General features: G+C 46.5%; 1 protein-coding gene across 2 annotated transcripts in view; it reads right to left on the bottom strand.

Annotated features, from left to right (window-relative positions):
* Positions 1-25868, bottom strand: part of LOC144755296 (uncharacterized) — a 42220-nt gene that overhangs the window by 8993 nt on the left and 7359 nt on the right. The window lies entirely within an intron of this gene.

The raw sequence follows: 25868 nt of genomic DNA, 5'->3' as shown, positions 1-25868 counted from the left end.
TGATGAAGGATGTGAGCCGTTTGCTGTCCGGGTGAAGTGCAATTTGGTGATAGGCCGAGGTCAAGTCGATAGTGGAGTACCACTGCACCCCCCTGGTCTTGGTCAACATTTCCTCGATTCTGGGGAGGGGAAATTTCTCCACAACAATATTCTTATTCAGTTCTCTCAGATCCACGCAGAGCCGGACCTTCCCATTTGGCTTCATTACGACCACCAGGGGCGCCAACCATTCTGCACAGGTTATCGGCTCTATTATTCCTTTCTTTTCCAGCTCCTGGAGTTCAGTTTGGACTGCTTCTCTCACCGCAATCGGCACATTCCTCACCTTGTGGGCTACCGGAATGGCCCCTTCCTTGAGCACAATCCTGTGTTGGAAGTTTTCCATCCGTCCCACCAAACACTTTCGGGTAGTTCTCCTTCCATTTGTTCATGTCCGGCCATTCTTCTTGCTCTGTGAGTAATATTTGCTCTTTTCCTCCTGGATCCAGTTTTATTCCTAGGTCCCCCTGGTCTAGCCATCCCAGGACCGAGGGTCCTTTTTCTGAAATGTACAGCTTGCACCATGCTGACCGGCCCCTGAATTCGAACAGTAGGCGGCGGAACCCCAACATTGGAATGCGGTCGCCATTGTAAGTGACCGGTCGGATGTCTAGCTTGTCCAACTCCGGTCCCAACTTGGGTCTGAATGTTTCTTCCCATACTGCCTGTTGGATGATGGTGAAGGGGGATCCTGTGTCCGCCACCACGGTGATGGTGATTCCTCCCATTGACATGTCCAGGATGGGTTTTGTGGATTTCCTCCCTTCTATGCTCATTACCTGGTCATATATGCACAGGACGGTGACCACCTCTTCCTCTGCAACCTCTTCCAGATCTTCTTCACCTTGCTCGACGCATTTCACTGTTTCCTTAGAATGTTTCTTCCTACACACCTTTTCGTAGTGGCCCAGGATACCGCAGTGTAGGCACTTGGCTCGGAATGCGGGACATCTTCTGTCACGTGCGTCGTGGGACCAACTGCCACATCTGTAGCACGATTTCTTGCTGTCACTCCCTGTTTGTTTCCCTTGCCATCTGCTGGTTCCTTTGGCTGCTGGGTCTTTTCCTCTTTGGTCCTTACGGTGGTCTCCCTCTTGTATCCTGTTCACCATTGTTGGGGTGACCACTTCTTTCTTGGTTGCTGCAGCACACCTCCTAGCAAGCTCCGCCCTTTTTACGATGACCATTACTTCTTTGAGCGTGGTGTCGCCGCTCGCCCACAACTTGTCTTGGACCTGTGTGCTCGTCGTGTGCATCACGATCTGGTCTTTTATGAATTCATCCTCCCACAGTGCGTATTTACACGGGGCCGCTAGTTTCCTCAAGGCTCCTACATATTCCTCTATGGTTTCTCCAGCCCGTTGTTTCCTTTGCTGGAAGTTGAACCTATCCACAGACACACATATGGTGGGACGGTACCTCTCATCCAGGTCTTCTACTGCGTGGGCATAGACGTCCGTATCAGTGTCCTCTCTCTTCTTGGGCACCAGGCTCTTGTAAATCCTGAGACCCTCCGGTCCCAGATTCAGCAGCAGGATACGTTTCTTCCTTTGGGGGGTGAACTTCTCTTCATTTTCGTCCTCTAGGACCCCTATGAAATTATCTATATATTCCTTCCAATCCTCCCACTTCATCAGGGGTTCGCCGGGTTTCGGTAGGAACTGCACCGGCGCAATTGCATAGCCTGCCGGTGTGCTCATCCTCACCTCCCTGACCTCTGTCGCCTTGCTGGTGGGGCTCCCTGGGGCACTGTCCTTCACTTCTGTATGGGCGTCCTCCTGGGGACTCCTAGTTCTGGTCCCCTCTTCCTCCCCTTTGGTAGCCAGCGCTGTTCCTACCTTCTACGGTGCGATGGGAAGGTAATTGCGGTGATTTGTCTTCTGTGGGTTGCGGTGCTGCCTCTCTGGCCACTGCGCCGCCCCTCCGGTTGTTGTGGCACTGCCACGCTCCTCAGCCTGTCGTTCTCGGTGGGCTCAGCCTTGCCCCCTTGTGCTCTCCACACTCTGGCCTGGTAGCGCCGCTCTGCGCTGTGTCCCAGTGGTCAGGGGGTTGCCTGTTATGCTGCTGCCCACGTGGTGGAGGGTTCGATTTTTTTTTCTTCTTACTGAATGCCCGTTGGATCCTCCCGTCCTCGTCGCCACTGTAATGTTGGTGCATGTAATAAATTGCACAAAGCTGTACTGGTGTGATAAGTACTTTATTTCTTAAATTATAATGAATGCTGAGGAGCGCCGGCCGGCGCTTCCGAACAGTGCTTATTCTCCGCGCGCGCTGCTTCCAACATGGCCGACGCACGTCACGCCTACGTGACGTGCATCAACTAGAATGCGTCCGCTACACGTACCTTTCCTGTTCTGCTCTGTTTGTGCATGTCACGTGATGTTCAGACGCAGTGTTCCATAAGTCACAGCGTGTGTAGTTAGTCTAAAACGTCCCGCCAGGATTTTCCATGCGGCCCCCATGGAAAACAACAGCAGTCACAGATTCTGCACCATTTCTGCTGTTGTGATTCCTCAGGGCTGCATTAGCTGGAAAAAGCATAAAAGGGGCAGGCACGGACAATCAGTGTCTTCAATGCTCACCTGCGCCGCAACCCCCATCTGCCTCTGTGATGTAATTTGCTTGCGTCACGGCGGAGGGAGAGGCTAACTTACCTGCCCTCCTCCTCACCTAGCTCGCTGACCTTTCACAGAGTCCCTTCCTCCAGGTAACAACAGAGGCACCCAAGATCACTGCAGCAGCCGGTAAGTTCGTTTTTTTGTAATGTTGGGTGCGTACATGTGTGTATGTATGAATGTGCATTTGTGAATGGGTGTGTGCATGTGTATGTCCTGGGTGAATGTGTGTGCGTGTACGAAACAGAATTTGCGTGTGTGGGCCTGCCTCAACCCCTGCTGCACATTATGGGCCACCCCTGATATGCCTACTTGTTTGTGGAGCCCGGATCTGCAACCAGAAGTGGCCACAAGCTGTTCCCTGAAATATTCATGACAGTTTGCCTTCCGATTAAGTGAAGTGAGTAGGTTAAATATTAGCAAAGCTTTTTTTATGTGACGAAGATGAAGTGTAGAGATGGTTGTCTGTAGTAGCTGCAAAAAGAAACTAAAAATGCATGCATTTGTTCCTCCCCCACTCTCTGTGACTTTTCATTTTACTGTACCAAAGGTGTTGGATCCCACAGCACACGCTGTGCCACCCATCGCATTGCACCTGTAAGCCAGCTAGGTGCAAGACTCCAGGCATTTTTTTTTTATGGTGATCTCTTCAATGAGAAAATGTATTTCTGGCACACTGAGCTACAGAGGTCTGAGTCTGCGCTGTGCAAGCAGGCCCCGGCTGTGGGCACCGTGAAGGCACCTCCAAGCTGAGCAGGGCGTGGCCCAGTCTGTGCATGGGTGACGTTCCGATGATGACAAAATACCAGACATGCCTTCAGACTCCATTTATGCGGGAGAATCCCGATTTTTGAAGCAAACAAATACTTAATTTTACCGGTCTCTAGCCTAAAATTGACGCTGCCACTTCAATATATGTCAATGGGGAAAATGTATTCCCCAATTATTTATGTTTTTCAAAATCTCACACTTGCCAGTTGTAGAAGGTTGTCATGTATGGGACATCCCATGTAAGCATCATTCGGAGCACCGCAGATGCATGCCTCTATGGGCTGTCACTGCGCCCAGGAAATGTGCAGGGTGTGCTGGAAATATCCTTTTCACTACGGCGATGTGTCCTTGTTCCTTGTCCACACCCTTACATGAGCGGCAACGGCTTCTAGTGTGTTATTTGAATACTTTAAGGAAGCAAAATTACCTCCTAAAGAATTTCAATGGAAATTTAACACCAGTGCCACCCTGTCTCTAGACTGCTTTATCAGCATCGCTTTCTCAAGCCTGCAGGAACATCCTACTAGCAGGCCTCCTCCGTTGCCCATCTCGCCCTCCTTCCTCAGAGTCCCTCTTACCTCTACCTTCCTCTCGTCTTACCTCTCCAGGACTCCATTCACCTTTCCGTTAGGACTGTCCCAGGACATTCCTTATCTCCCTGCTGCGGCTTAGTTCTTGTCTGCCTGCCCTCGATCGCCTCTTGCCTGCCTGCCCCAGAACACGTCTTGTCTGCCTTTTATAGGAGTGCTTGTCCAACCCTACTAGAATCCTGATTGATTGCCTCAGCCAGGGCCCTCTGACATCTCTCCCAAGAAGCCTCTACTGCTCTGCCCAAGAGCAATGCTTGCCCCATGGCATCTCTTGCTCAACTGCCCATGGTCACCTCTTTCCAGCCTGTCTCATGACTCCTCTTGCCCATCTGCCCCAGGACACTCTTGCCAGTCTACCACAGGAAGCCTCCTACGAACCTGGCTTGCCCACTTCAGCTTTTATTTGCCTGCCTGCCCCGGAAGACCTCATGTCTGCCTTTTATAGGACCGCTTATCCATACTCCACCAGAATTACTCTTGAGTGCCTCAGCCAGGGTCCTTCGACTTCCCTTGAAGGAAGCTGCTACTCCTCTGCCCAAGTCCACCGCATGCCCCAGGGCACCTCTTGCTCTCCAACCCCGGGGCACCTCTTGCTCACGTGTCCCAGGGCTCCTCTTGCTCACTCGACTCAGGAAGCCATTCCTCGCCTGCCCCAGGAAACCTCCTCTCCTGTCACAGGATGCCTTTTACCCATTTGCTCAGTCTTCCTCTTGTTTGACTGCTTGAGGATGCTCTCAGGACCCTCAGCCACCTCCCCCCAGGACTTCATGATCCAGTTTGGCTCTTGCCCGCGTATTCATTAGGCCTTTACCGAGCTTCAACAGGGTGTCTATGACCTGCCTGCACAATACATGTTGAGTGCTTGGTTTGCCTCTGTCTGAACCTTTTTAGCATTTCAGAAACCTTCCACAGGACCCTCTCTTGTCTACAACTCCAGTACCCCTCACACATGCCTGCTGCATGGGACCTTCTAACCTGTCTGCCTCAGGCCCCCTCTTGCCTGCCACCCCTAGGATCCCTTTTGCCTGAAGCCCATAGGAACCCTTTTGCCTGCCGTCTTCAGGATCCCTCTTGCCTGCCATCTCCACGATCCCCCTTGCCTGCCGTCCCCACAATCCCCCTTGCCTGTCATCCCCAGGAACCCTCTTGCCTGCCGTCCCCAGGATCCCTCTTGCCTGCCGTCCCCAGGCTCCCTCTTGCCTGCCGTCCCCAGGCTCCCTCTTGCCTGCCGTCCCCAGGATCCCTCTTGCCTGCCGTCCCCACAATCCCCCTTGCCTGTCATCCCCAGGAACCCTCTTGCCTGCCGTCCCCAGGCTCCCTCTTGCCTGCCGTCCCCAGGATCCCTCTTGCCTGCCGTCCCCAAGAACCCTCTTGCCTGCCACCCCTTGGATCCCTTTTAGCCCATAGGATCCCTCTTGCCTGCCGTCCCCAGGATCCCTCTTGCTTGCCGTCCCCAGGATCCTTCTTGCCTGCTTCAGGATCCCTCTCAAAACTGATATTTGAGAGAAAGTTTAAGGTATTTTGTGATTTATTACAATTGAATGCTTCATGTGTACCTGTAAGCCAACAAAAAATTCTTCAGTTGTGAGGGAATAGCCACTTAAAATCGTGCTTAACGCCTACTATTTAAGTGACAATTTCCTCACAACTTGTCGGTAGTTGAAAATTATTAACGCAAAGTGTTTAGAAAATACTGGAGCCCATTTTCTGAGGCTACGACGCATAGAATTACATGTTTCTCGCAGATTTCACAGCACTGACAGATTTGTAATCCACGGAAAATATTTTGACAGACTCAAATACCCCTAATTTGCTAGGCAGCACTTACTTTGGGGATTCTCGTAACACCGCTCACGTTGACAGAACCAATTTCCCAGCATAAATGGAGTGCATTTTCAGTTGAAACCTCTGTGAATGCCCAGCTCCTTGACGATACTTTCATTATTAAGAGGATGGTCTGTTGGGTTTTTGGACAGGCTTTCTATACCGAATGCAAAACGACAATTCTTATTCTTTGTATTTAAGTGTCAGGTTTCCATAGCTTACTATTGCATCTAAATGTTCAGAATCCACTTACACAGAGCATAAGCTGGCAAACTGCTCTTCAAACTCATAGTTTTACTTCTGCAGAGGAATTTTGCAGGGTCCTCTGCCTCAACGACTATCAGAGGGCAAGACTCTCTCTGCCCCAATGACTATCAGAGGGCAGGAATCTCTCTGCCCCAACGACTATCAGAGGGAAGGACCCTTTCTGCCCCAACAACTACCAGAGCACAAGACCCTCTCTGCCTCAACAACAACCAGAGCTCACGACCCTCTCTGCCCCAAAGACTATCAAGAATTGCACATGTGCGGGCATGTGTGCATGCACAGATCACACTGAGACAGCAAGGAAAGAGGAGGACAGCAGCATGGGGATGCCACAGTCAAGGTAAGTCTTTATTCTTCTACCTTTAATGCATTTTTTATTATTTCTTAATAGGGGGTTGGAGGCGGGTGGCAGAGGTGAGTTCCAAGGAGTTTGTTCCCAACTCCGTGGACCTCCACGTAGTCCCGCTCCACCTGCTCCACCCAGGGCTAGACTCAAGTGTCTGCTCGTTGGTTGTGTGCAGAGCTCTGTAATTAAGACTGGTTCGTGCCATCGGTTGTGAGATGGGGTTTTGTGCCATTGGTTGTGAGACGGGGTTGTGCCATCGGTCGTGAACACAAATCCTGTTTTCCTGCAGTGGTCATAAGGAACCCAACAGAAATGGCCGGCAAAATGGCCAGCAAAAGATCTTTCTGTGCCAGTTAAAATAATCTGAGGCTGTAACTGAGGTATCCTTCCAATTATGCTATTTGCTTGCAAAACATTAAAAAAAACATTTACTGAGGCAAAGCTGGTTAAGAAATACTTTCTTTCGGCAGCAGACATTTTATTTTCCAACTATTCTAATAAAGTGAACATTATGAAGGAAATTGGGGCATTACATCTGTCAGATTTTACCTGCACATGTAGAATTGAGCCAATGGGTGACAATGTTCTAGAACAGGTCATCAATGCACTCAAGCTGCCCCTTTCTTTAGCATTGCTGTTGATGAGTCAACAGATGTAGGTGATGTGGCTCAGTTAATTGTTTGGGTGAGGAATTTGGAACAAGAAATCATTCCAAAGGAAGAGCTCCTCTGTCTTTTGCCATTGCATGGTCACACAAGAGGAGAGGATTTATTGACCAGCATGTGCAATTTCTTTGAATCTAATCACCTGCCATTTAACAATCTTGTAGGTTTCACTACAGATGGGGCACCCTCCATGATTAGACATGAGAGGGGCTTTGTATTTCTGTTAAGAAATAGACTTCCATCTTCCACTTTCATTGATTATCATTGCATAATCCATCAGGAAGCATTGAGCATGAAAATAAAACAAGGACAACAAAATGATGTTATTAAGCAAGTAGTAAGAATTGTTAATTTTATTCGAGCAAAAGCACTCAACCGTAGACTTTTTAAATTATTACAGAAGGATGCTGAAACTGAAAATGCAGACCTGTTACCTGGTGTCCACCTCTCCTCCGCTCTTCTTCTATTGCGGACGCTGCAACAGGAAGCACCCCGTCTGTCACAGGCAATCACGATGCTGCTGATGGCAGCGTTGTGATTGGTCTGAGCGCCGTGGTTCGGCACTTAGAGAGAGAGTGGAAGCCTGGACATGTTCTCCACCCAGGCTGTAATGCAGCCTGGGTGAAGAACATGCAAAGTGCGCATGATGGTTTGGCCGGCCTGAGACAGCCGGCCAAATTGTCATGCGCATTTAAGTGCACATACCACTCCTCCCCCTGCTGGCTGACAGTCCAGCCCAGTCCGCCCCACCCCTTAAAAAGAAAACTGGGCCACTACCCTAAAAATAAAATGATAATCATGTTATGTTATTATCATTTTATTTTTCGTGTGGGGCGACGCTCCTCCTTCTTTGCGGATGAGCCGCCGCTGTCTGTAACACTCGTGCAAACACAGGATTTTAGTGGACAGCACCCGTTTTCAAAAATAGTTGTTTTGCATATTTTTATGCTCTAATACAGTAGTTCTTTTCATTTTAAAGATTCATTTTTAGGGCCTCATTTAGCATATAATAGACTGTACTTCATTCTGTCAGGACTGCGGCACTGAAGCTTTGCTGTGTGGGCGCCATGTTCAATGCGTCTGAACAGCAAAGTTTCTTATTTTTCAAACCAAATTCCCAAAGCAGGAGTTTGTTTTTGAAAAACAAAAAATATATGACTGACACGCCGGTCATTTATGTGTTTTCCTGTTCGGGATTACCAAACTTTCCCTGGCAGTCTAAAACAAAAATTCCTTGGAACATCTCCCCAAAACAGAGTGGACAGCTTGAGGTACTTTGACTATTTGACAGCCTAATGTTAGTCATGCAGTCTGTCAACGGTTTCCACTGGTGGCTCTGTCAGCAGAAAGATGGCAGTACCCCTGACTCTAAACAGTGGTGGAACTTCGAGTATGGAAGACAGAGTCTTCCATATTATAAATAAAGCCCTTAACCTTTTGCAATTTCTTACATTTATTATGGAAGTCAAAACAATTTTTAAGCAATCAGCCACCATGTTTCTCAATAACCTTAGGTAAGTGTCTCCTTTATCAAGGCTTTCAGTCAGTGGCATTCACATTCAAAATTGTTGTTTGAAGGTGTGTAAGTACAGAATAGCAACCACCCTGTGTTTCATTTATCCATGACCTGGTGGGTGGTGTGATCATCTATCATATCAATCCCATCTTTTCTAGGTGTTCGTTCATCATACTGATCTGGAAAACCTTCTCATCAATAAAAGAATGATCATTTGTTTACATTTTCTTTATTAAAAGTGAATACCTTTCCAATCTTGTAAGTTGAGCGAGGAAAGTGTTTGTGTGCAATCTTTACAACCACAGAGTGCGTCTTCTTTGTCACAGCTTAAATTGGAAGCTGGTCTGGGGACTGTGAGTCTGTGGCTTGGAGAGGGTTTGTGGTTCATTGAGACCCTTAGTAGGCTGTCTTCCTTACGGGCTGTGTAAGCGTGAATGTGGAGGGCTGCGGGACTAGAGCCAGTGCAGTGTTCTGCTTAGTTCTAGGAGAACCACGGCTGGCAAGAGGAATCACAACAGTCTATCTCTACTCTTCTAGTAGGAAAGAGGTAAGTAGTTATGCCAGACGCCAGGTCCAGGCTCATTGACAAGGAGTGCTGTAATATGATTTGTGTGATTTGGGGAGGAGTGATATAAGTAAGGCCCTGAAGTTTCCAGAGAGGTTAGTCTGTCTGGGTTGGTCTAAGTAGAGACAGGTGCTGGTACTGTGCTGCCTGTGGTGCTGCAGCACTGAGGGTCCCTTACCCTGCCACGCCCAGCATGAGTCGCAAGGAGAAGAGGAACTATTTGAAAGACATCTAGCAAAGGTGGCTCACCCTCCTGGAGGATGGACCAGAACCTCAGGGACCCAAGAGCTATCCAGCCCGCACCTGGCCAGAGCCAGGACACCCGCAGACAGATTACCCAGACCATCTATGTCAAAGCCCAACCCCACCAAGTGTGCATCGCAAAGGATGAAATGAAGTCACCGAACCCACAGTTGCTGAGTCCTATGTTGGCAGTAAGTGGGAAACTCTCTGTGCGTCAGCATCCTACTCTACGTTTACCGTGCTAGGTGGGGAAGTTTAGGGTGCCAGGTGGGATCCACGTCTCTGCACAAGGGTTAGGGCCAGCTCACAATCCAGCCATTGACAGAAGCCTGTGTTTCCCAGAAGGGAATTCTGTGCCTAATTGAATATTTAGGTGGCCCAACGGGGCTTACATGGGATTGTCCTTGCATCTGCTCATTGACACCTGTTTGCTGTACTCCTTTATTGTGCCATCACTCCATGGCAGTCGCAGGATGCTTCTTGGTATTTACTCCCAGGAAGGGAGGAGGTGAACTAGCCAGTGCTGACGGAAAGTCAGTATTGTTATGGTAAGCGTGTGTCCCCCATGTTTCAGGATGATTGCTACCAGAGTGATTATAACCTCCAAATACGCGTACTTACATTTTCCCGGCTCCGGCTTTGCAGAGATGTGAATGGTTAAAAATGGCCTTCCTGTGAAAGGGCTGCATGTAAATAAACTTCTAAGGTATGGCACACAGCCTACATGCATGTATCCATTAAGTGCTGACATGTGGCCAGTGCGTGGCTCACTTGGAGGGGATTCTGGGCCTGCTGACCAGGATGAAGGTACTAAGAATGTTCATGTATGAAAATGATTTATGTCCCTGAAATGCACGTCTTACACTGAACCAGGAAGTGAAGCCCCTTCTCTACAGATAAGTGCACCGGACAAAGATAGGCTGCCCAAGGGGTTGCTATCGCAACGAATGGAAAACCAGGGCCGCATTTAAACCACGAGGGCCTGGGACCTTGGCCAGGCTTCATCGCAGAGAACAGTGACAGCATGGCAGCCTTCCAGGTAACTATGGAGCAGAGGCCTGTGTCCTGGAAACCTGAGGTCAAACTATGACGCCCGCTCTTCCTGGTTCCATTGTCCCAGTCTGGAGTAAACTTGGCAGTGGATCTGGGATGCTCCTTCCTTCTGGTATTTTAAGTAACGTAGAACTTTCATACTTCCAGTGAGCCTTTTAATGATTTTACAGTCTCATTTTACTTATGCAGTTAAATTAGCCTTTGTGGGTAAAGGATCTGTTTTAGAATAATAGAATTCTCGGATACACTTCTAGCATGGCTCAGGCGTTACACCACAAAAACATTAAAATGAACATAGGCGTTCCACCACAGAAAATATTAAAATGAACACATAAATAAAGAACAAGCAGAAAGGCAAATGAGTGCTGTCCCCTTCTATCACACAAAAGAGATACAAGAAGAAAAGCTTCAGTTTTTCGTAATAGGTGTCCAACATCCTCTCACTCATAACAGGTACATCCTGACCAGCTTTGATCATAAGATACAGAAAACATATGGCCCTATTGTCAAGGATATGCAACAATACTCTTTACTTTACTTTATTTCGCATTATTTCAAAGGATAAAAGTACAAACATTAGAAAAATACATATATTACAATCTTAAAAATCTTTAAAAATACGCTTGAAACAAACATCATCCTAAAACGAGTTATTTCATCAATACACAGATTCCTAATGCCCATCACAATGAAACAATATAATAAAACATCTGAAAGGACAAGCGTCTACAGGAAAGAGGCAAGAGCATAACACACATTAGGCTCACCCAGCTGTTAAATAAAGTGCCGTGCAGGTATACATTGGGCAAATGTATATTTACGCAACATAGGAACTAAAAAAGCTTTCCTTTAGGGACCATAAAATGTGCAAAAGAATAAAATATGTAAATTTGTTTGAAGTGATCTCCCCTTACAAGGATACGGTGATAAATCACTCACAGAGTGAACATTGTCCGGAAAGCCAAACATTAAAGGAGTATAATTCAAACGAAACCTGGTTAAGATGTATTGGTGTTGGGAGTTCTGAACAAAAGATAGGTATGATTGCAATACACCTTTTACAGGAGGAAGTAAGCTATATACAACTATAGTACATCTTCTTTATTCTTTTCCTATCTATCCCCGTAGGTTTTGCTAAATAAAATCTTTTTTAATTTAGCCTTTGGGAAGTTAACAGATAGCAATGGAGTGTCAAATAGAGCTCGGAGTCCCAATGCAGTCAAGGAGGTTTCTACATATTTTGATCAAGGAATTTTATAATCCCAGTCCAGTTTTAAACAATCCCTGAGGACCACCTGTTTTAATTGTACACAATCTCTTTTCCAAATGGAAAGCCATAATATAATGGGGCTAATCTAATCAAGTCCTCCAAATATGATAAGTTTAATTCCATATGGGCAGAATGGTTTGCACAAGTACGGGCAGAGAGAGAATTATCTTACAGAAAGCGTTCTCCACTTGCTGCAAAGGCCTTAGATCTAACGTACCCCAGATTGCTGCCCCACATGGGGCACTAGCCTTGCCTTACGCTAAATAGATATTCAGCATTTCAGGTATAGGCTTAGATCCCAATTTTTTAGAGAACTTTGCAAGTGCCACAATACCTTTTTCCAGGAGGGCCCTTGTATTTAGCACCATATTTTTCCATGATCATTTCTTATTAAATAATACCCCCAAATAGTAAAATGTGTCAACCACTTCCACCTTTCTTTCCTCTATGTGAAAGTTTAGAGATTTTCTTGGGTGCGATCCTGCAATTAAGACAAAGGGGCAGATTTATGTTAACTGGCGCATCCCCAGGGATGCGCCAGTTAACATGCGCCACAGTGCGCCACTGCTCCGCCACCCATGGTGCGCCGCATTTATGTTGCGGCGCACCATGGTGCAAGGAAGTGAGGATGCTTGACGCATCTCTCGACGTACGGGCGGCGCATTGCAGGAGTCATGTCGCAAGTGCGACATGACTCCTGCAATGCACAGGAGCCACCTATCCAATGAATTGTGCGTCACCCTTACGCCTGCTTGAAGCAGAAAGTGGCTGAGTGAAATCTCATAGATTTCACTCTGCCACTTTTAGGAGGCGTTCCTGCGCAGGAACGCCCCCCCCTGCGCAGGAACGCCTCCTTATGGCGCAGGGGTTTCCAACGTGACGCATCTCCTAGATGCGTCACGTTGTAAATAGGGTGCATTGTTTGCGCCGCCGTTGCGTCACATTACGTGACGCAATTGCGGCGCAAGGAGGCGCAAGGCCTTCATAAATCTGCCCCAAAGGATTTACAAACATTCACACGTAAATCGAAACTGGACATAAATCTCGCATACTCCTCTACGAGCTTCTGCAGCGCCACTGGGGTCCTGGCCAGGAGCGTTGCATTATCTGCATAGAGGAGTATAGGTAAGGTGAATGCCTCCACATATGGAACGTCTTTGGTGCATTTACTCAATATTGCCTCTCGCCCATTGGTATATGGGGAAAATAAAAAGGAGGCAAGGACACAACCTTGTCTCACCCCTCTCTCAATATTAAAAGCTCGTGTACATTCCCCTACTCATCCTTAAGTGGCACATGTAGTTGCTCCTATGTATAACTGCCTTATAAAGGCAATAATAGGGAGGTCCATTCCCATTTCCTCCATGATTGCCTATAATTTATTGTGGGTCACACAGTCGAAGACGGCTGTGTCAAGTTCATAAATGTGATACATAACTGTCCATCTTTGGTCAGAGTATATTTAGAAATGAGCATGGTCAAATTTAGGCACTGGTCAATTGTACCCTTTCCTTTTCTAGAACCATATTGGGCCTTCGCTAAAACTCTCTTGCATAGTCCTCTAACCTATTTAAAAGCACCCGACCTATTAATTTTTCGGTGCAATCTATTCAGGAGATAGGTCTCTAGTTCTTCGGATCTAGCCTATCACCCTTCTTGTAAATGGGTATAATTATTGAATGTTTCCATGTACTTGGTTGTCCCAGTTTGGCTACAAAATTAAAAACATTTGTCAGGGCAGGGCCCCACAGTGCCTTAGTTTCTAAGAAAACATCCACCGGGACCCCATCTGGACCGGGACCTTCAGAGGGGTGGTCTGGGCTAATGCACTATCTATTTCTCCCACTTCAAAGGTTAGATGGGTAAGAAGCTGATCTTCAATGCTGTAGTTACTATTTATCGCCACCATAGTATTTCTAAATATGTTTTCAAAATATAAAACCCACCCATCCTCCTCCATATGCGTATCTAATGACGGAGTCCCCCCTTTTCAGCAATGCCTGTCTTAGGTCTTCCCATGCTTTATCTTTTAAATCTTTTAATCTAGCCCATCTCGCCTAGTTATAAGTTGCTCGTAGGAATCGTTTAAGCGACCGATCTCTGGGCACTGTTTGAACTGCAATACACAAGTTCCTGGCAGTTTCAGTATATTAATGATCAAACCATGGCTCTTGAATTATCTCTCTGTTCTTAAATGGGCATGTCAAATGATTTCTTATCCCTTTCAGGACTTCTTCAAATGCTATAATCACCTGTTCCACTGGGTCATTTGGACGGATCATGATCTCTGAGTACTTAGCGGCAATCAGGGAATAAAAAAAACCTTCCCCCTCCACTCTGTCCTATTTAATATGTATCCATTATTTCTGGCCAGGACAGGTTTTGGTACCAGCTCTATTTGATCATTAGAGTTAGCCTCCCACCTCATATCATATGTAAGAAAGGCATGATCACTTACGACCGTAAAAATAGTTTATTGCTAAATCTAGCACTCAAGAGTTCACAAGACATTATAAAATCAATGGTGGACCCTGCATTGGTGCATTCATAGGCCTTATCTATAACACCCGATATAGCATTGATACTATTTTCAATCCCCAAATTCCACATTACTAACATCCTATTCAATGTCTCTCCATAGGCACTGTGTTGAAAATTAATAAGTGTGTCTTCTCCGCAGTCTGTTACCCCACCACACAGGTTTGTCTAGCGAATGACAAACTCTAATATTAAAATCACCCATCCAAATAATATTCAGTGTTTTAGGATGTTGGATGTTCATTTTTTCAATCAACCTTTCCTCGTCAGTTACCACAGTATCCATCATGCCATCAAATTTATTGTTATCAAAATTGATTATTACTAGGTCCCAATCTTCTTGTCTCTCAAATATTAAATAATGAAAATATGGTGAAACATTAAAAAACTTTCATAATACTCTAGTACTAAAAGTATTCACCACCAATTTCACAATTCCACCTTTTGCCCTGCCAGCTCTAGATGGAACTGCCAAAGTTTGGTAGGATCTAAAACCATCCATAGATATTGGTGCTACCTCCCAGGTTTCCTGGAGACACACAGTGTCATTTTTGTTTATCTAATTTTGCCACTTTATATCGTCCCTCTTGTGACTGAAACCTGTTATGTTCCAGGTAATTATTTTAACCCCTTCGACGCTAATGACAAGGTCAGCTCGTCATGTGCGTAACCTGCGCTACGCGGATGACGAGCTGACCTTGTCACGTAACGCGCGATTTTCAAAATCGCAGCGCGCAGCGGGAAAACCGCTAGCGCGCATGCGGTTAATTATGTTCATTCCCTCTTTGACCTTCTCATACTGCTTGTTAAGCAATAAACTATCTTCTTCGTCATTGCCTCGTACATTAACCTGCTCCAATAGTCAATCACATTCCTCTAAGCCAGCTGATGGGGTTAACCTATTGTTAGTATAAACTTCTTTAAATCCTCTCAGGGGGTTTATTTCCCTTGGGGAGAATACCACATTATCTCTTGCCCCTACCTGAATCCTGCAAACATCATGGGGCTTATAACAAAACCCTAATGGTACAGCATATATCTTTGTTCCTACTGATGGGGCAAAGGGTAACAGGTCCTAACAGGTCCCTCGCAAATTCTTGAATGTTAAAATTGATCACAATACAATCTCCTGTGATGGATTTTGGGGACGGTCCCACCCAGGGAATTCTCCATGTCTAAATGTGCCCACTCTGCCAAATGTAGTCAGCCAATGAAGTGCTTTTCCCATTTTTTACTCTGTTGTTTCATAATTTGATGTTTGTAATTTCGGGACATTGGCCAGCGTGAGGACATATGGGCTTGCTTCTGGTGGGAGGGAAAGGGTCTGAGCTCTATTTCCCTCCCTCTACCAACCTACTCGTTGTTCCCTCACTGGCATGCCCTTTGGACATGCCCTTCTTTCCTCGATAACTGAATCTGTTCAGTCCCTATATGAGAATTGAGAGCTTGGGATTCTCTAGGGGCTGAATTAATAAGGATGTTGGAAGTGGTAGTTACTGACCCAATGATTGTGCACACATTTGCGGTGGGTGATTCTGCGGATCCTGCATACCTCTCCGCTACCACTCTTTGGAGTTTCCAACCCGGTTTGGGACAAATGATTTTGACCTGGGGGTTAGGCCCTTTGAAGCACCATTGCAAATAACAAGCAAACCAGGCTTCTGTGCTGACTTACCCTTCTCAATTAATAACACTAAACATTGTTCTAAGGACTCCAGTCGATTTATCAAAGACTGAATCGGATTTAACAGGGCATGCTCTAATTTTATAAACTTCCTGCATATTTTCATTCGACAGACCCTGAGTGTGCAGTTGATCGACTCCAGTAATCGCCCCTCTTCGAGTTCCTCATTTTCAGGGGTTGCTGTGCTCTAGCCCCACCTCTTTTTCTTTTTACTGACGGTTCCCTCAGGGAGATGACTGCACTTTTATTTGGACCAATCTCAATGATGGAAGAATCAGGATTAATAAGTCCCAGAGGGTCGACTAATACAGTGCCCAAATGAGTCTCATTAGAAGCGTCCCCACTATTAGGTTCTTCAAAGGGACAGTATACGTTCAGTAAGTTCTATCTCTTTAGAGAGCACATTAGCAGCCCTTACCAAAAAAGAATCAAGAGTCCGCTTGCTTGGTCTTTCTTTTCCCCATGCTGACAATATTATTAAACTCGGGAACCAAACGCCAGAGGGGTGGCCCAGCCCAGCCTCTTCTGGGCACTTGAGGGGCACAGACAGGCCCGTCCTTGGCCCAGGCGTGTCCCGCACCACAAGACATCGCCCCGCTTATGCACGCGAGGGGGGCTTTAAGTGGCTGGAGGCTGCTGGGTGTTGTGGTCCTCTCAGGAATACAGGCCCCATGTGCAGGCAGGCATCCTCTCGTTGGTGGCTACTCAATACTCAAAATGAGGGTTCATTCGCTCAAGAGAAGTGAATTTTTAAATGGTTAACCATTCATCGAGTGACCCCCTCATTTGAGTTGTTAGGGGTGCCCCTGAGCCTGACTCTTCACACTGAAGCCAGTGATCCATTCTGATTAATTTGTTTAAGCGCTCTTTAATCTGGAAATTCATTTTGATTTTGACATGAACCGGTGGTACCCTTGGATTCCATTACTAGTTCAGAACTCCAGCACACAAGGCTAGACAAGGAGCCTATTGGCCCGTCCATGTTCTCAGATTGTACGGGAACCTTCCTACACCACTGAAGGTTGCTCAGGGTCCCTTACGTCCTGATGAAGACCCGCTAATTAGGTCTTTAATTTCCACATGTATTATTCGGGTCGAAATGTCGACAACATAATTATACAAGACTGGATTGTTTTCTTATCATCCTAAAGACAGATGTGCTTTGATTGATCTGCATCTTCTCTCCTATATGGATATATTTTGTAAGTATGCTAGACTTTTCCTGAAAGACTTACCATAGTGACACGTTCCTTGTCACTGCTTTTATCTTTGTGTATAACTTTCAAATTCATATTTCTTCTCCTTTGACGTCACTTGAACCCTCCTATGAGTACTTCTTTTGTCTTATGCACTTAATAGGAGCAACCTGTAAGCATTGATGTATGCAAATGGTTTTTTTGTTTAAAGAAATATAAAGAATTGAATTCATATTCATTGTAGAGTGTCTAATTGTTTTTCTTTATCTTTTTCTCTCCTGCATACCAATTGTGGATGATGTGAATACAATATTGAGTATTATTGCATATCCTTGCCAATGGGACCATTTGCAATCTGAACTGTGCACCCAGGTCTTTTGGCCATTTCTGGGCTACCTCATTAGTTTGTAACAGCTTTGATCATACACATCAGACACAGGATGGCACCCTAGTTCACACACAGGACACATATAGGCAGAGGAAAGCCTTGAAAAGCATTCAGACACAGAATAGTGAAATAAAGCTCTTCTCAGAGAGTTGTCATCAATAAATCTTCTTTGTCGTAAGTGGCAACCAGCCCACACCGAACGCAATGATATCACCCGGCAGCATCTGGCTGGTGACAGTTCCATCACACATAACAAGCATACAGTAAAACAAGATCCTTCTACACAGTTTTGCTGGGTAGATTTCAGGGCTTCTTCAGGTGATTTTCAGGTGAGGCTGCTTGAGCAAGAAGGATTGTGCCATCCCCCATAGAGAAGGGTGGAAAAAAGCAGGGGCCTTGCTGTTTTGCTGGCAGGAACACTCCCCATTGTTTCTGGCACAGCCCTGGGGTACCACAAGACATTACAAACCTACTGCGATCTGCAGCCATAACCGTATAGTAAGGTGATAAAAGGAGGATGTTTTCTCGAAAAACAATTGCATGAGGAATATTTGGCATCCCCATCTCCCACAGCAGTCGAGATTAACTTGGGGTAACTGAAATGATGTCCTGCATGGTCCCTGAATTAGGGAATCATTGGCCACCCAAAAGAATAGAAGGCACAATTGTGCGGGGAAGGGACACTAGTGCGAGTAAGGTGCTGCTATAACCGTAACATTTTATTTTATGTTCTTCTGGTCTCAGGTCAATACCTTGCAGTTGACGACTGAGATCGCTTGCTTTTAACCATTAATCTCTGTGCTTGTGCTTGTATTTTAATTGAATCTTCTTTTTATTGGTGGGGATGTTACCTGCTGTATGCCTCCCAACTCTCCTGTCCGCTGTGGGTGTTTCTCGATTGAGCGGAGAGTGTTCCTTTGCACTTCTAGTTCCGCCCTCTAGCTGGCTGCCATTTTAGGTTGTTGTTGGTGGTCCAGCTCTTTCTAACTTCCCGGGGATTAGGCTCTTATTAGATGAAGACCCGGACGCGCTCTGGACGCACGCAATAGCGTGCTGCTGGCACGCCAACGGCACACCTAAGGCAAGCCCGTCTGCGACCGTCCGTGCCTGAATCAGGCCCAGGGCCCGACACCCTGGTCTTTTTTAATCAGATCAGGAAACTCTGCAACTAAACTGAGAAACCCATTTAGCGCTTAATAAAGGTAAGAAGGAAAGTTGTTTAATATCGCCTGTTCCCTACTAACATTTAATTCATTGGTAGATTGTCCTCTTGCAATCTAAAAGTTATGGCTGAACCCAGTAAGCTCTCTTCTGCGATCAATCCCCACTCATACAAAATAGTTCCCTTTGCAACTAGTAGAAAAAATATTAATAGTGATCAAAAATTACAAATGAAAGGGACCTAGTAAAGTAGCTAACAAAGGACCAAGGGCCAGATGTAGGTCGCCAAATACCGGTCGGTAACGGCCGATTTCGGCCGTTACCGACCGGTATTTGGAGTTTGAGATGTAGGGGGCCTAAATTTACAGAATCAATAAAGTTACAGATTCTGTATATTTACCCATTTGGTAAAATACCGAATCGGTAAATTTACCGATTCTGTAAATCAAGATGTAGGTGGCACTGAAAACAGTCCCACAGGCCCTTAGGAATTCGTTATTTACCACCAAATAATACTTGGTGGTAAATAATGAATTTCTGTGTACATGCACATCTGTGCATGGACACCGGTGCCATGTGGCACACATACATGCCCTAAGGGCATGTATGTGTGTCACATTGCTCACAAACCAGAATCAGGGGTGCAACAGGGTGTCAAAGTGACACCCTGTCCCCCTTGTAAATTCGGTAATTTTACCGAATCGGTATTTACTGATTCAGTAATTTACATTGATTCCTATGGGCCTCAAGGCCCATAGGAATGAATGGCAATTACCGAATCGGTAAATACCGATTCGGTAATTACCGAATCTTACCAATTCGGTAATTGAATTGGTAAAAATACCTACATCCCGATTGCCAGTTCTTAAATACCGAATCGGTATGATTCGGTATTTAAGAATCGGTAATCGGGGATTACCTACATCTGGCCCCAAATGTGTTATCTTGTGTACCGCAAAACAGCAGATCCTTAATAAAACCATTTATTCATGGAAACACATAGACCTGCGCTAGCTTTTCCTATTGAAGCCTGGGCTGACTCCACCTGTAATATATATACAGGCAGCACTACCACAGGGTTTTAATATTTATAGATGCGATAGGGAATTTAAGTGTGGAGGTGGAGTAGCAGTTATTGTTAGATACGTTTTTGCCTTTAGCTGCCAGCCCTCTCTCCTCTCCTTTAGAGAAACAATCTCCTTAGTTATAGAGGTCAATAAGCAACAATCTTGTAAGGGTATGATTTTATATAGACCACCTAGGTCCAGATAAAGTTTTCCTCAGGAAATAGCTAGCCTTCTGGAGCATTGCATCCCAGAAACCAACACCATGGTTTTGGGCGATTTTAATTGCCATCTAGAGGCAAATTCAAACACTGATACTGCAGCACTGCTGCAAACTTTCTCGGCGTTAGGCTTAGATCAAATAGTACGAGAACCAACACATCAGGCGGGTCACACCTTTGATGGGATTTTTACTAATAACCCCAACCTAATCAATGTAAAGACATCTCATGTAGCATGGTCCGACCATAGATCAGTCTTCTTTGAACTGTCTCTTCTGCAATTTAACTTTAATATAAAGAAATCACCATCTACTTTCCTTTCATGAGCTTGGTGAAATGTGCAGCCAGACCATCTTAATTAAGTACCGGAGAATACACCCCTAGTTCTTGCAATTGATATGGAGACAGCAGCTAATCAATATATTAAATGTCTGGAAACTGCTTCAAATCAAGTAGCTCCTGTCAGAACGGTTAAAATAAAACAACAAAGTCCCTCTTCCCCATGGTTTTCATAGGAACTTAGGAAGTGTAAGCAAATATGTAGAAAACAGGAAAGAAGTTGGAGAATGGCATATAAAGAGGAAGAGGGGGCAAAATATAAACAATATAGAGCGATTTATAAAGATCTTATCTTGAAAGCCAAGGCCTCATACTTTACAAAAAAGATTGAGGAAGTTAAAGACTAAACTAAAGAACTTTTTTGTACAATCACAGAATTAACTAATAACTGCTACAACAAATCCCTGACTGCTAATCAATCTTTTTGTGATACTCTGGCAAAGGTCTCTTTAGAAAAAGTAGAAACAAGTTTTGAAAAATTCTCAAACTCTAAACTAGAGCCCACTAAATCATCTGCCAATATGTGCAATCTGCCCTTCGAGACAGCTAAAATCCTGACACAATTTATCGCCCCATCAAATGAGGACATTAGAAATCTACTGGAAACTTCTACTTTGGGTTCCCATATGATCCCTGCCCGCCTAACATAGCTAAACTGGCAGCAGAAGTTATCCTGCCTAAACTAACACTTATCTATCAAGCCATGTGTAAAATGGGCATCTTCCCAAACATTTGGAAGAAAGCAGTCTTGATTCCCCTTCTAAAAAAAAGCCTCACTTGACCATAATGACCCAACCAATTATCGTCCAATTTCTCGTCTTCCATTACCAGCAAAATTGCTGCATTTTTTTTGAATGACCAGCTGGTAACCTTTATTGAGTCCAACAAACTCCTAGATACCACCCAATTGGGTTTCCGGAAAGGCCACAGCACGGAGACAGCTTTGCTCAAGGCAACCTCAAGGCAGGCAAGTATTGGATCAAGGAAAAAGGGCAGCCCTTATCCTGCTTGATCTCTCTGCTGCTTTTGACACTGTCAGTCATGAATTACTACTAGATCTGTTAGCAACCTGTGTGGTGATAGGCTTGGCACTTGTTAAAATCTTATTTAACGGATCGGGAGCAAGTGGTAAAATTGGAGAACTTTGCTTCTTGTCCTTTATCCCTTCCATGTGGAGTCCCGTCGGGAAACTCATTGAGCACTACCCTTTTTAGGTCGAGGTAATATCCGGTCTGCTGAAGGCAGAACCGGAAGTACCGAGATTTAATGTTTCTTAGTGTGGACTATTTGTCCCGCCTCTGGTTTTGCCTCTCTCCCATTGGCTGGCTTCCTAAACGGAGGCCAGCCATTGGAGGAGAGAGCTGTCCCTCCGAATAGGCATACATTTTGCTGTTCTTTCGCCAGTGACGTTACCCGTCACTCAGAACAACAAAACACACGCCCCCGAATGAGAAAATTACCATGCTTTCTCCGAGGCATTTCTGCTTTGCCTCGGAGAAAGACGGTGGTGGTTTCCAGAGCTGCTCTGCTCGTCCCCCCTCCCTCTGCCCGCAGCTCTCCTCTGTCCCGCTACCCCCCTCCCTCCGCCCGCAGCTCTCCTCTGTCCCGCTCCCCCCTCCCTCCGCCCGCAGCTCTCCTCCGTCCCGCTCCCCCCCTCCCTCCGCCCGCAGCTCTCCTCTGTCCCGCTCCCCCCTCCCTCCGCCCGCAGCTCTCCTCCGTCCCGCTCCCCCCCCCTCCCTCCGCCCGGTTACAAGCAACAGGTAGAATGGGGCTGGCATGTAACAGTTTGTAGATCCACTTATGATCTCGTACCAGCGCATTGTGGCGCAACGCGTTGCATGTAACCCCAACAGAGTTGCTGTAATCTCAGATGGGAAATAACATATCGAGCAGCATTCAGTATTAGGGGAGTGTGCTGGCAAGCCTGAGGAAAGAAGCCCTCTCAATGTCCGGAGGGAGAAATCCAGGTCCCCAGTGTCCAGGGATTGTGTGGAGAGCTCAGCCATATGTCACAGGGTGGCATTAACTGCACTTCGGGCGCCAACAGTTTATCAGGCGGGCCCCATGACTTTACACCCTGTGCGATGTGGGCAACAAGACAAAGCACAGCCAAAGCCCAAAAGCACACACTTATTCAAGGATCAGGCGGGGTGGGTGCTGACTCTCTGCGTTGTTCTCCGGGACACTCAGATTCCAGCCATTAGCTGTGAATCTCCTTCAATGTAATGCTGCAGTTGTAATTACCACACGTCTGGGAGGCACCTGGCAGCCGGCACCTTAGAGGCCCCACAGCGGTTTTGATCCATACTGCCCATCGGCCGCCTGCAGCATCAGTCCGTAAGCAGGTCCGTAAGCCAGACGCCTCCAGCTGCGATGCGCGGCCTCTCCGCCCTTCCGCGTCGTTCACAGCAGGCCTCCAGATCACCGTAGCAGCAGATGGGCCGCCGCACAGCCGGCACTCCAACGACCCTACAGTTGTACCGTTCCCTGCTGGTAGTCAGTCGGAAGTGACGTCAGGAGTCAGAAGGTCAGTGGGCCCAGAGCCTCCGGCCACAATTTGCACTCCCTTGTTCCTCTGCACCACTTGCAGCAGGCCCCCGGTCCACAGCAGCAGCAGGTAGGATGTCCCAGCAGCAGCATCCTAGGGACCTTGCTGCTGTTTCAGTCCTTGCTGCCCCACAACCACCAACTGTGTCGGGTGTCAGTGGGTTCGCAGGCCAGCTACCTCCAGCCGTGAGGCACAGCCCTCCACTCTGTCACACCACTGGCAGCAGGCCTCCAGACCACAGTGGCAACGGTAAAGACAACCCAGTCCAGCATGCAACAAGTATGCACGTGGGGGTACTTAAGTAGGATGGCAGGGCATCATTTGTGCGTGAATGCCGTTATTTGGAAGAGGAAAAAAAAGGATAACGGGGATGGGTGGCATAACAGCGTTAAGGGACGTCCGTCATCTTGTCCCTGCAAGCCACGCCCTCTATGCCCGCTACATGACAGGTCTGATATTCAAGGTTTAATCAAACATAAAGGTTGCGAGAAGTTGCAAACATTTATGTCTTAAGCAAATGGAAATTCTCGATCCCTCCTGCTTTTGAGGACTGAAGGTTGGAAATGATGGTGTAGCTGCACATGCAAAGCTGATTTACAGACTAAATGATCATTCACAAAAATTTGGGAAGAGATTTGGGAATCTAGGTGGTTGGAAATTGTAGTCTATGAGTACAGTTGTGTTTTATAGGAATGTCTTGTATTGTTGGTATCCACTGTTTTTAGGTCGAGGTAATATCCGGTCTGCCGAAGGCAGAACCGGAAGTACCGAGATTTAATGTTTCTTAGTGTGGACTATTTGTCCCGCCTCTGTTTTTGCCTCTCTCCCATTGGCTGGCTTCCTAAACGGAGGCCAGCCATTGGAGGAGAGAGCTGTCCCTCCGAATAGGCTCCGTCTTTTTCGGATTTGGGGGCGTACATTTTGCTGTTCTTTCACCAGGGACGTCACCCGTCACTCAGAACAACAAAACACACGCCCCCAAATGCGAAAATTACCATGCTTTCTCCGAGGCATTTCTGCTTTGCCTCGGAGAAAGACGGTGGTGGTTTCCAGAGCTGCTCTGCTCGTCCCCCCTCCCTCCGCCCGCAGCTCTCCTCCGTCCCGCTCCCCCCTCCCTCCGCCCACAGCTCTTCTCCGTCCCGCTCCCCCCTTCCCTCCGCCCGCAGCTCTCCTCTGTCCCGCTCCCCCCTCCCTCCGGCCGCAGCTCTCCTCCGTCCCGCTCCCCTCCCTCCCTCCGCCCGCAGCTCTCCTCTGTCCCGCTCCCCCCGCCCTCAGCTCTCCTCCGTCCCGCTCTCTCCCCCCCTCCCTCCGCCTGCAGCTCTCCTCCGTCCCGTAGATTCTTTGCTAAAAGGGGTGAAACAGACTCGGGTGGACTTGTTGAATATCTGTCAGTGGTTAATAGTAGGTTGTTGCGGATAAATGCTGACAATGGCAGTTGTTGACACATGGTTGAGAAGAAGGTTGTGGATGAATGGTGAATGAATGAATATGGTAAAATGAGGAGAGGCAGAGAAGAGGACGGGCGCACGACATAATTGGTGAGGATGGTCACCACTCAGAGGTAAAATGGGGAAGTGTAGTGAGTGCAGAGTAGTAAGTGCAGAGTGGTGAGTGCAGAGTAGTGAGTGCAGACTAGTGAGTGCAGAGTAGTGAGTGCAGAGAAGTGAGTGCAGAGTAGTGAGTGCAGAGTGTGACTGCAGAGTAGTGAGTGCAGAATGCAGAGTAGTGAGTGCAGAGTAGTGAGTGCAGAGTGAGTGTGCAGAGCAGTGAGTGCAGGTGCAGAGTGGTGTGTGCTGTTGAGTGCAGAGTGCTGTGTTCTGTTGAGTGCAGAGTGCTGTGTATTGGCAATGTAAATGACAATGCCATTTATTTATGATTTAAAGAAAAAAAAAGAAATGTCATGAGCAATGCCAATAGCTCTACCTTTAATGATGCCGAGACCATTGCATTGCAAATGCTTGTTAATATTTATGTCTCCCCTTTATATGATCTGATAAGAAGCTTTGGATTCTCCCTTACATCCTACGCTAACAACACTCAAAGTGTTGTTTCCATAGGGAAAGATGATGCTGGCAAAGGGCTTGGATTTCATGACTGCATGCTGGTTGTCCTCGATTGGATGGATAGTAATTGCCCTAAATTTAAAGCAGGTAAAATAGAAGTTCTTATTTTTGGACCCCATTCGTCTTGTTGGGGCCCATCCGCCTGGCCAGTTATTATGGGCCCTATCCCTCTTCCAGTGGAAAAAGCTCGCAACATTGGAGTGCTTATTGAAAATTTACTTCACAGATCAGGTATTTAAGCTCACTTCATCCACCTTTAATACCCTTAGAATAGTTAACAAGATGTTGCCTTTTATACCTGCTGAATTGCAAAAGACATTAGTCATCTCTCTAATCTTATCTAAAATAGACTATTATAACAGCCTTCTTCTGACCACTCACGAGTACAATATGACCAAACTTCAGGTACTGCAAAATGCTGCAGCTAGACTTTTGTTAAAAATTCCCAAATTTTGCTCTGTGTCTCAAGACATAAAAATGTGCATTGGCTTCCTATTAAACAAATAATTGCATTCAACATTGTATGACTAGTTTATAAAGCATTTCATGATCTTGGTCCTGACTTTTTGAATCATAGCTTCAAACGGTATACACCTGTTACAACGCATTTTTTACTCCGCACTACCATTACAACGCGACTTTTACTCCGCATACCGTTACAACGCATTGCGCTGGGGGGCGCTGTAGGATAGGGAATAAGTTTAATTTTCTATCCAACACCTTCCCTAGTGTCCACGGGGACTGGTGTTGGAATAGAAAATTATACTTACCACTATCCAGCGCCCCAAGGCGCTATGCGTTGTAACGGTATGCGGAGTAAAAGTCGCGTTGTAATGGTCTGCGGAGTAATAGTATGCGTTATAACGTCATACATCCCTTCAAACAGTATCTCCCTGTCAGAA

This window comes from Lissotriton helveticus, chromosome 5_1 (assembly GCF_964261635.1).
Source record: "Lissotriton helveticus chromosome 5_1, aLisHel1.1, whole genome shotgun sequence".
In the NCBI taxonomy this organism is placed as follows: domain Eukaryota; kingdom Metazoa; phylum Chordata; class Amphibia; order Caudata; family Salamandridae; genus Lissotriton; species Lissotriton helveticus.
Note: the sequence above shows the minus strand (reverse complement) of the source record. Positions and strands in the feature narration are given on the sequence as shown.